General features: G+C 42.5%; 1 protein-coding gene across 9 annotated transcripts in view; it reads left to right on the top strand.

Annotated features, from left to right (window-relative positions):
• ATXN1 (ataxin 1) overlaps positions 1-12246 on the top strand; it is a 287821-nt gene that overhangs the window by 140360 nt on the left and 135215 nt on the right. The window contains exon 4 of one of the 9 annotated variants that reach the window (XM_048507788.1): positions 10573-10737. The exons of the other annotated variants lie outside the window; for them this stretch is intronic. The gene's annotated coding sequence lies outside the window, so the exon portion shown is untranslated. The remainder of the gene's footprint in view (positions 1-10572; positions 10738-12246) is intronic. 9 annotated transcript variants of the gene reach the window in all.

Here is a 12246-nt window from a genome sequence, read left to right as displayed (position 1 = left end):
TGTTCCAAAACTGGTAAAATTTTCGTTGTCTCTCCTGGAATTAATGTCAACATACAGTGACTGTACAAGCTGTGATTGTTTTATTTGAACTGGATGGTGACTGATCCCACCGATCAACGTCCATCTCTTTTAGTGCCATTTGACTATTTTCCCCTTCTGTTGTCCCTGCTGTACAAATAGGTTCCCTTTTCTGTAGTCCCATTCCTGTTTTGTGTTGTGGCCATGAAGTTCTTCTGTCTCCCATAAGTTCACAGGATGTCCTCACTGACTTAATCTGTGATAGCCCCATTTGTTAGGCTCTGGATACAGAGAATTTAGAGCAGACAGGTCCTAACGTGGTCTTAGAACCGGTCCAGACATTTACTGATGAATCATCTGTGTATGCTACAATACTTGTTCACACATAAACCATTATATGTGACCCTGGGCAAAAGGCTCCACGTCACTGCCAGGGGCGGGAGACTGAAGCCTGGAGTCACCCTCGGACTTCCCCACTGCCCCGTGCTCTGCCCGGGGTTTTCAGAAAGGTGCTGATCTGTCCAGGATCAGAAATGACGCGTGCTGAGGGGCCAGGAGAGCAGCAGAATTGGGGTGGCTGTGTTGTCGCCTCTAGTGTACTGGGGAGTGCAGCCAGACCCCGCATTACTTGCTGCGAGTAGCGTGCTTCAAAAGGTGAGTGGGGAAACGGCCTTTGTCAACGGCTGTTCGATAGAACTTATGTTGTATGGCGGAAAGTATCGCGGCGTACAGAAAACCTGTGGTTAGTTAATGTACTGTACAAAGTGGGATGCTAGTCTCTTAGGCAGATTCCGCATGGGCCAAAAACAACGGTGTGAAAATGGTGTAAACCCTTTTACACCATTTTAAACCATTTTACACCGTTTTCACACCGCTTTTTTTGGCCCATGTGGAATCTGCCTTAGTGAAATGGCTTTCTTAGGCTGATTTAAAATATAGTTAGCTTGAAGATTATGCGATTGTCATTGCAGAAGTCAGCTGCCTGGTTCCACTCAAATATATCCATAGCGCTCCTTCAGACAAGGAATTATCACAGTGTAAATTACTTTGTAATCTCTGTGGGTTGGATGCAGCACAAGGAACTTGCAACATGTCTGCAAGGTTTCCCCAATCTTCTCAGTTCCTCCTCCCTCCCCCCCCAGTCCCGGAAGCAACAATTTTTGGTGCCAGGAAAGTTTGTTCCTTGGGTTGCAGGATTCATGTAGAGCAGTGGTTCCCAAACTTATTTGGCCTACCGCCCCCTTTCCAGAAAAAATATTACTTAGTGTCCCCTGGAAATTAATTTTTTTTAAATTTTAATAGCAATTAAACAGAAAGATATATGTATTAATGTTTCTACCTTTTTTGTAAAATACAGTAAAGAAAGGTGTAAATTAGAAACATTGAACTTTGAAATTATGAAACTATGAGCTATTTATGAACTACGTTGTTCAAAGAAAAATTAAGCGTCATGAGCGGAATACATAAATCAATTTTTCTAAATCTTCTCTTCTTTCTTTTATGCTTTCACCGCCCCCTTACAGTTATTCATCGCCCCCCAAATGCACCTGTGGCCATCACCGCCCCCCTGGATCGCTGCAGCACCCACCAGGGGGCGGTGGCGCCCACTTTGGGAATCACTGATGTAGAGCAATGACAGATTGGGAGTTGGCTGGGAGGGGGGAAATGGCTTTGCTCCCACAAAAGGCAGAAGGGTGTGATTTCTCCCCTTCTCTCATCCAAGCTGCCTGCCTTGAACCACTCCATATTATTCCATTGATCAGTAATAGTAAACCTTCCCAGGGCTGAAAAGGGCTGCTGGAGAAAGGGGAGAGCTGGGATGGATTTCAAGTGTCAGCCCTCTCTCTTTGATGTATCAAGAACCAAAGTACTTGATAAAATATACAGTTGCTTGTTTATTTTATGTGCAAAGATAACCACTGGGCTGCTCATGCACCCGTAGTTGTACAACTTAAAGGAATGTTTCAATTTTCATAATTCTCTTAGTATTTTCAAATGTGTATATAGTCTGAAATTATTTACAAGTGGAAAGGTAAAAATGCTAAGTACTTGGAAATTCTCCTCAGTGTACAAATAATTAGATCAATTCAGCAAAAATGACTTTTCCCTTAGTTTAATTAATAAGTTCTGAATGCGTACTCGTAAAATCAGGGGTAGGTTGAAGTCAACGTGACTTGGAGTGGTTCTGATGAACTTCCCTATTCTTTGCAAAAGGAAAAAAAATACTTTCGATTTGTTTCAGTTGAAATGGGGTTTAGTTTATTTGCAGTGCAATCCTTTGCGGGGTTAATTGATTTAATTGGGTTCAGACTGTAATAACTTTACATAGGAGTGCTTTATTAGTGTCATTTGTGGGGCTTTTACACATACAGTGTTTTTGTGGGCAAATTATGTTACTGTATAATCTGTCAGGAGTTTACTTTCATAATTATCAGTTCCATGGAAGGCAGGGAGAAGCATTATGGGCAAAATAAAATCCTGCAAGATTCTCTGCGTATTAATTTTTCTAGCATGGGGGTTAATTTGCATTTCTGCAATCCTGAATCCACTTGTTTTCATTTCAGGGAGAAAGCTAAGAGGAAATTGTTTGCACGGTTTAAAACATAGAGTACATACAATTTGATTTTTCTGTCTGATATTCATCACAGAACCTCCCAATGGACCCTTAAAGCACTATTTTTAAGCAGTTTGGGAATTTGTGTTCAAAAGTTGACTTTTAGATCCCTTGTCTACCAAAAGGTTCAAGTGTGTGTATTTTATAAACTGTCTCCTTAGTCTTGTGAAATGGCAGGTGGGCACTCCAAAATTGGAGATTTGCTTAAAACATAATCAGCGTGCGGAGCTGTAGTCTGATGTGCATGTATGAGATCAAGGTATGTTTCAGGATTGGAAAAGGTGAAGAATGTAGGAGGAAATAGTGAATTTTAGTGAAAGAGAGCTCTTTCCTTGTTTGAGATTGTTCCCTTAGGCTGTCTTCATAGAATGGGGCTGTCATGACAAAGAGGCACTGTACCCTTTCCCCAAGGGAGATAAGTATTGATTGCTCATGGGAGGTAGTGTTCGCTGTGTAGTTGTGTGGTGTATAGTGGCTAAGAGCAGGGGGATTCTAATCTGGAGAACTGGGTTTGATTCCCCACTCCTCCACCTGAGTGGTGAACTCTTATCTGGTGAACAAAATTTGTTTCTCCACTCCTACATTCCAGCTGGGTGACCTTGGGCTAGTCACAGTTCTTTGGAACTCTCAGCCCCACCGACCTCACAAGGTGTTTGTTGTGGGGAGAAGGAGGGGAAAGGAGTTTGTAAGCCACTTTCAGTACCCTTGGGATCTGGCGCCACCATCATCATCTCTACTGGATATAGAATGCTGCCATACATCAGTGTACATCAGAATGTCATATATTCAGGGCTAGCATGTTTGGTAGCAGAGAGTTGCTTAATGCTTATTCTTAAAACATTCAAGTAAGTTGAGTAGATATTGTGATGATGAAGCCACACTGGTAGAATCCAAGCCTGAAAATAAGTTTCCTTGCCATTGTCCATAACTCCAATAAAAAACCCCAAAATAAATAAATGGTTAATTATAGTCAGGAATGGAAAAACCAGTCCACTCTTTTGCTCTGTCTTTAATAGATATCGTATTAGCATTTTCCAGGTTTAAGGCCTTCTTTTTCACTTGCAGCACCAACTCCCCAACATTTGGATATTTAATTTATCTTGCTTGTCTCTGAAGCACTTGTTGCTCTCAGGAATGTAAAAGTTAATTCTTGGCTTGAATGCTTCATTATAGCAATGTTAAAATAACCTTTTTGTGCTGCGCCTAAGATAAAATGCTTTCTGAATGAATCTTGCTTCTCATTAATTGGAGCCTTAGGAAGCAGAATAAAGGCTTGCAAATATGAGTGCTTTCAAATAACTCATAATTACGTGTACATAGAAACTCATTGAGTTACTTTGAACATGCTTCGTAGCGCATAATGAGTGTTCCTTATTCAAGACTGAACTGAGGCTAGGTTCACCTTTCATGACTGTTGAAAACATTCTGGCTCTGATTCTTTTTTAAATAAATGCCAACAAATTAGAAGTATTGGGAGGAGTTTAAGATAGGGTGAATGTGTGGTCAGTATAATGGAAGCAGCAGAGGGCTTTTCCACATTCTCTTCTTTTTTTGTCTCGGAATTCGTGTTTCTTCTGTGTGTTTTTTAAAGTTCTGCACTATTTTACTCCCTCTAGCAGAAGGTTAAACATAGCTTATTTACCTGATGATATATGCAACAGTTTTTTTTACTCTTAATAAGAACAGCTGTGATATCAAACCTGCCACTAGAGGGAGCAAAACATGTGCAGAACTTGGTGGTTAATTTTGTGATTGTGTTCAGATTGTGTTCATTGTCTATTTGTGTTCAGAAAAAAAAATTAACACCTATCGTAAAAGTACAGTTATGGCTGTTGCTTTTCTAACAGAAGCACAGAAGATACTTGTACAGAGCATTTTATCTACATGTACAATATTTTTATTTTATTTTATTTTATTAGGCTTTTATACCGCCCCATCCCCGAAGGGCTCTGGGCGGTGTACAGCATATAAAAATAACAATATAAAATAGTTAAACATTTAAAAGCAGTGATAAAAACTAGAAATTTAATTTATGCAGTAGATCTCGGTAAATAAAGATTTAATTGGCGTCCAGTATTCCAGATTTAAAATTCCCTCTCCCCCGAGAAGGGAGGCATGGTGAGTCTCATTAGGTGGTAGGTGGCCTAGGTGATAGGGCCACAAATAGAAACTTGATTATTAGGTAATGCAAGTAGGGGACCATGAAAATAGTGAGGGGGGAATCTGATCTCCCCCTTGTGTAGGGGAGTTTTCATCTCTCCTATCACAACTCCAGGCCTCACCCTCCCTTCTCACTAGCCACACTTGCTTGCCAGCTTGCCTAGAGCCTCTTGGATGAGCGTGGTCTCCTCCCCCCAGGGCCTCTCCAGGTAAGTGCAGCTTCCCCCACAGCTCCACTCTCTTCCTAGCTCTCCCTGGGTGTTATGACTCCCCCCCCCCAGCCCCGCTTTCTTTCTTGCTGGCTTGCCTGGTGCTTCTTTGATGGATGCGGCCTCTTCCCCCTAGCCCTGCTGTCTTGCTGGCTCTCTTGGAGTCTCTCCTGGTGTCGGCAGCCTTCTCACCAGCCTCATTCTCTTGCTAGCTCCTCTGGGGTATAGTGAGCCCTCCCCCTCAGCCCTGCTCTCTTGCCAGCTTACCTGGAGCTGCTTACCTGGAGTAGCCAGAAAAGCCTGCCAGTGAAGCTGCCAATGACATGTTCATTTTCTGCACATACTTTAAAACAGGGGTCCCCAAACTTTTTAAACAGGGGGCCAGTTCACTGTTCCTCAGACTGTTGGAGGGCCGGACTTAAAAAAACTATGAACAAATTCCTATGCACAAATGATTGTAAAATGTTTGATTTCACCTTTCAGCCTTTCTGTCATGGTCTATTTTTAGAACAGGGACCAAAGTATGTCAAGTACAGGGTGGGCTCCAAATATTGTTGGGGAGGCTGTGGAATACCTTCCCCTGTAAAAAAAAAGCTTTTCCCAATGAAACATTCCATCTAACCCAGGATCAGGTATCTTCCTGGGTTCTTTCCTCCCTAGCAACCAGCGAGCGATTCGCCAGCCTGACTGATGCCAATGGGAGTGGCCGGAACAAAGCCTAGAAACAACAGCCAAGGAGGTAGCTGAGAGGGGAAGAGGCGGGAACAGGCGTTGCCACATGTAAGGTTTCCAACTCTGGGTCAGAAAATTCATGGAGATTTGGGGATGCCATCATGTAACTGCAATCAACAGCCGTTGGGGCCGGTTCCGCCTCTCCCTCGAGCCCCCACTGCACATGAATGGAGCCATCGCCGCCATGCCTGGTGGGCCAGATAAATGCCTTCAGGGGCCACATTTGGCCCCCGGGCCGTAGTTTGGGGACCCCTGCTTTAAAAGAAAGAGATTTAAACCTCCAGATTCAGATTTTTCCGCAGACCCAGGGAGGGTCCCCCAATCCTGCCCAAAAACCTGTTGGGGAAGTGTGCCCCTGTGTGCTGATTAAATATCTACAGCAAGGGACACAGTTGGGAATTAGATGTTTAGATAACATATGTGCTTAGGACAGGACTATGAAATGAGACACAACTGGGAGGAAAAATTGCCCTCTTACAATTCATCAGTGGTAATAGCAAAAAAGAGATTTTTCAAGTTATCTTGCAGCCATAAGGTTATGATCAGCATAGTTGCATACATTCTGTGATTTCATTTTAGCACTGTACAAGTGCAGAATATAGAAGAAGAAGAGTTTGGATTTATATCCCCCCTTTCTCTCCTGCAGGAGACTCAAAGGGGCTGACAATCTCCTTGCCCTTCCTCCCTTACAACAAACATCCTGTGAGGTAGCTGGGGCTGAGAGAGCTCCGAAGAACTGTGACTAGCCCAGGGTCACCCAGCTGGCGTGTGTGGGAGTGTACAGGCTAATCTGAATTCCCCAGAAAAGCCTCCACAGCTCAGGCGGCAGAGCAGAGAATCAAACCCGGTTCCTCCAGATTAGATACACGAGCTCTTAACCTCCTACGCCACTGCCGCTCCTATATAGTGTCTGATGCAGAATTTAGCATCCCTTTTATTAGTTTTCTGGGGTCTGTGCAAATTAAATCCATTTTACTAGCGACTGATCTATAGTATCTGTACTGAAATGCATTGAAAATCTATATAGGTGCTTCCAGATGTTTTCTGCATTGCTTTGAGAAGGAAGGGTATTGGTGTTGTTGTCTGAAACCCTTCAGTACAAAATAACCAGGTAGCAACCCTGAGGCATATGTTCCAGGAAAACCATAACTACCCTTAAAATGCCCAAATTAACTCCACTGAGGCTTATTATGGATGCAGTTGGCTGAGTTAACTTGTTTCTGACAATCTTAGTACTTCCTTTGTCCATTTCATTTAGCACAGAAACTGGTCTGGGTAGCAGGCCTGCCCATATGATTTGCAGGTGCACATTTCATCACTCATTGACTGCAGCATGGAGTGAAGAAGATGAGTTTGGATGTATACCCTGCCTTTCTCTCATGGAAGGCAGCTTACAAACCCCCCTTTCCCTTCCTCTCCTCACAATGGACACCTTGTGAAGTAAGAGAATGTTCTGAAGAACTGTGACTGTACTCTATTCAACATGAAGATCCAAGGAGATGTGGGAATTAATTTGCCACAATTTCCTGGATGTTCTTGATGTTGAATGTTCTTCTGGGTCCTAGTACCTGCCATCTGGTACGCAAAAGAAAATGGCGGGCTCAACTTTACAAAAAGGCAAGTTTTGCTAATAGCCATCCAGAGCAATATAAATGCTATTTTTTTCAAAGTTCTGTGTGTCCCAGTGCGGGGACACCGGGCCTTTGGAGAGACCGGCTGCTGAGGGTGCCCCTTCCCCCTCCTCTTTACCCCCATGGGCCCTAATACCATCAGGACCCATTATTTCGTATTAGGAGGGTTTCGTAAGGGCGCGGGCGATGTTTTAAGATATGACTGTTGTTTTAATTATATGTATGTTTTTAGCTGATGTTTTATCTGTACACCGCCCTGAGCCCTTCGGGGATAGGGCGGTATACTAAATTTATTTATTTATTTATTTATTTATTTATTATAATAATAATAATAATAATAATAATAATAATAATAATAATAATAATAATAATAATAATAATAATAATACTGGGTTTTTTTTGCAAAATCAGCACTTAAATGAAAGTCTCTAACAGCAACTGAGAAACTGTGCGGTCATGCGTGCTTCACTTAGATCTTTATGTTGAATGGAGTATAGCCCAAGGTCACCCAGCAGGCTTCATGTGTATGAGCAGGGAAACAAATTCAATTCACCAGATAAGAGTCTGCCGCTCATGTGGAGGAGTGGGGAATCAAACCCAGATCTCCAGATTACAGTCCACCTGCTCTTAACCACTACACCACTGGCTGGCTCTTGATGACTTGAATATATAAAAAAGCCATGTCAGACAAAAGGCAGCTCAGAGAATTTCTGTACGTTCTTTGTATCATCTCAGGAAATACCCAGGCTTTTCATACTGCAAGAACAGAGTTGTTTTAAGTGTTTTTGCAATGGTGCAATTCCATGAGACACTTTTAAAAGGTGAACAACGATGAGTAAGGAAGAAGGCTGAAAAATGAGGCCCCTTCCAAAGAAAGACAGAAACACTCCAACCAAGTCTCATAACAGCCTTTTTCGACGTGGAATAGCCAAAATAATCTATTCACTTCTTACTTCCAAATGACTGCCATTCTCACCTCATCCAAAATATTTTTAGCAGTTTCTCTTTGATTTTGTTACAGGTTTTTAACCTTATTTTTTCCATTTATCCATTCCCATAAAATGCAGAGGAGAAACACCCAGCTAACCCTCGTAAGGCATGACTTCTACAGGATGATATCAGTTTGCTTTTACAAAGGCAGGCACAATAAATTACTTTGCCTCAGAGTTAGAATTTGCTACACTGACATGTTTCCTCCTCCACAGACTACTGCTGGGATCTGAGGCAGTGATAAAGAGCTAATAGTCATGAAAAGGAGCTAGCACTTAACTTATTTAGAGTCATTTTGGTTGCTTTTACTCTTGACAGGTTATTTGTGGGCAAATTATGTTATTTCATAATCTGTGAGGAGTTTGCTTTTCACCTTGACATGCTCAGCAAGTGAAAAAAATATTAGCCAAAAATAAATTCCTGAAAGATTCTTGGCACAGTGATTTTTCTGTCATGGAAGTTACTCTGCATTTCTGAAATTTGGAGTTTACTTGTAGACAAGTTCAGGTGAAATTTTTCCATCTTTAAGTTTTTGGTCACTGGAACTTTTGTGAGAGTTGAATCTATCCCAGAAATTCCCCCCAGCTCTTCAAACAGTGGAAATTGAAAAGACAGTTTGAAATTTGATGTGAAGTTGTTTTTTCCTCCCAGAATTTATTTTCATCAAGACATTTGTTCCATTTTACCAACCTTACCTTTAAAAAAATCTTTTTCAACAAAAGCATACAAATCTGTTTTACAACTTGCGGCTGACTAGGACGATTTTGGAAAAGATATGAGTGGATAAATAGGTTGTTCATGGCATTTGCAAAGTCAGATGCATAGAAATACCATTGGGGGTACAGTCCTCTCTGTACTTTGTTCTTCAAACTGCAGATAAAGCATCATGTTTGAATATCCTTCCATTACAAAATTCTGTATATGTGAAGAAATGATTATGTTGGGACAAATGGTTTTAACTTGTCCTTGCCCCTGAGAGGGGACATTTAAATGTGAGGAAACATATTTTAGCATGGAGAGATCATTAAAGCAAGTTCTTTGGGGCTGTGAGTCAGTGGTAGAAAATCTCCCTTTATGTAGAAGGTCCCAGATTCAATTCACAGCATATTTTACTGACCTTAAAAAGATGGAGGGCTGAGTGAAACATGAGCTAGCAACCTGAAATTGACTTCCACCAAGATCAAACTCAGGTTGTAAGCAGAGCTTTGACTGCAGTACTATAGCTTACCCCTCTGTGCCACAGGTGTCCATAAGTGAATAGTAGGTGATATGAAATAAAAGATGTCTCTACCTAAGACCCTAGAGGACCAATGGCCATTTATGCATCCACTACTTACCTCATGGCTGTTTGCTTTGCAGTAAGTTTTTCCCACTGTTTTTTGTCTATACAGGCATTTTCCCTGCGCAAAGAATCCCTAGCTGATCTAATCTGCCATTTTGCCCACTCACCACTTCCTAGTTCATTTTGTGCAGCCTCTTTGGTCTAGTAGTACTTTGCTAGACCATCCACATTTAACATCAATTTCAAGAGTCTATCGCTCTTTAAAAAGCCCTTCTGATCATTTTGAAATGGTGGTCCAAAGAGTGGGAGAAACTGCTATTGTGTGGGAGCGAGGAGGCAGGGAGGAGCAAGAAAACCTGAAGAAACCATAACACACAGTGATCCTGCAAAGGGAGAGAAAGAGTTGCTTTTAACAGGTTTGGGAAAATGTGGGGATTCTTTGATCTGACAGCACAGTGAGTTCTGAAGAGGGGAAAACATGTGCATAACTGAGAATCAAACCTGAAGAGAATGTACACTTAATACAAAGGAGACCTCAGGTGCGTAATTGGCCACTGTCCTCCAGATCAGGCAATACTGACCTTGATAGAAGAGCAATCTCACTCAGTAGAAGGTAATTTCATATCTACGTGTTCAGTTCTGCGCTTGAAGAGAAGGTGTGGCTCTAGGTTGGTGGGATTCCATATGTAAAGGTCTAGATGCTAATACACCTAAATAAACAGTTTACATTATCTCTGGAGTAATTTAAATAAGGCCTTAGAGTAAATTGTACTGTCTTTTGTATTAACATCACAGCTGCTAAACTACTTCATTTATGAATCTCATGAGCTGCTTTTAGTGGATGATGTAGTTTGGCTTTTATACTGATATTAATATGAATATGCTAATAGCAAGCACAGACCGCTGTTATTGATCAATGATGTAATTGTCCTACAGATGGATAGAGGGGAATGATGTAATCCTTCTCAAGTTACTGAAGACACTGACCTTGAGATAGATCAGATGACTGAACATCATGGCTGATACCTAGGAACAAAACATTCTTCTTCAAAGCTAAAATGTCCTCAGAGTTACAACAAATAAGAAAGAATGTGAGACAATGTGAGCATCATTCCCAAAGATATAACATTTTCTAAATAAGAGATCCTGTGGATTTTTGAGAGAGATTTCTAGAACTGACTTGTATTTCTGGCATTTTAATTCCTTTATTTTTATTTTCAATATCTTACGCCACATGCATTGTGAAATTACTTACATAGAATTGTTACCTGTTCTAGTTTGAATCCTTATTCTACTCATAAAAACAGAATTAAAGAGTGTGCATATGAATAGAGCAGTGATGGCGAACCTATGGCACGGGTGCCAGAGGTGGCACTCGGAGCCCTCTCTGTGGGCACGCGCACACAGAGTTTGTTATGTGGGAGGCAGAAAATCACCCTCCCACACACACACACATCTAGGCTGGCCTGGGCCACTGAACACGATGTGCACGCACCGCAGTGAGTAGGGAGGACTTGGCTGGTGGGCCTGGTGCCTGTGCTCTGGGTGGCTGCTGCCCAAGGGGGTGGGGGTGCAGAGGAGGCAGAGATGCTAGAGAGGTACAGAGCGGTGCGCACGGGACTTGCTGGAGGCTAGAGCAGGCTGGCCCCTTCTCGAGCGGGTGGGGGGGGGGAGGAAGGGGGAGCCAACCGTTTTTTTCTAAACTAAAACCTCAGCATTCAGGTTAAATTGCCGGGTTGGCACTTTGCGATAAATAAGTGGGGTTTGGGTTGCAATTTGGGCACTCAGTCTCAAAAAGGTTCGCCATCACTGGAATAGAGCATATGTGTGTATGGGGGTAGGTTAGGTGTAGAAATCTAGTGTGGGATCTCTCTGCAGTATTTTAGGAAGGTAAAAGCAACCACTGGGGAACCAGAAAACTGGGCGGGAGGGTAGGGTGGGAAAAAGAAGAGTTTGGATTTATACCCTGCCTTTCTCTCCTGTAAGAAGTCTCAAAGTGGTTAACAAGCTCCTTTCCCTTCCTCTCCCCACAACAGACACCTTGTGGGGTAGATGGGGCTGAGAGAGTTCAAGGTCACCCAGCAGGCTTCATGTGTAGGAGCAGGGAAACAAATCCAGTTCACCAGATAAGAAGTGTGGGGAATCACACACAAGTCCAGCACACTTAACCACTGCACCACGCTGGCCTTCGCTGAAAGGCTGAAGCATTTCTCCCTCCATTCTAATGCCGTGCTTTGAATTGATCATCCCAACGGATATTTTTAACAACTAACAAACAGCAAACCTTATCAGTAGCTCATTGGGTTGACTCAGGCAGGCTCCATGGAAAGCAGTGGGGTTTACTTCCAAATGATGGTGTCTACTGATGAGCTTTAGAAACTGGCAAGCTGCTAAGCTCACTTTTATCATCAGAATGATGTTTTACGTACCTGAAAAACCTTGTTGGCAGCAATAACTCCATTTAGCCCTATGGAGGGCTTTCGGGTGACCGCTTTTTTCAGCTGCTTCCCTGCGCTGCCTGAAAACCCTCTGGAGGCGGCAGGGATGGGGTGGCAGCAGTGCCATCCCTGGCCTCCCTAGGCTTTGGATTGAGCTGCCTGTCTAACTGCA

Source organism: Sphaerodactylus townsendi, linkage group LG09 (assembly GCF_021028975.2).
Source record: "Sphaerodactylus townsendi isolate TG3544 linkage group LG09, MPM_Stown_v2.3, whole genome shotgun sequence".
NCBI lineage: Eukaryota > Metazoa > Chordata > Lepidosauria > Squamata > Sphaerodactylidae > Sphaerodactylus > Sphaerodactylus townsendi.
Note: the sequence above shows the minus strand (reverse complement) of the source record. Positions and strands in the feature narration are given on the sequence as shown.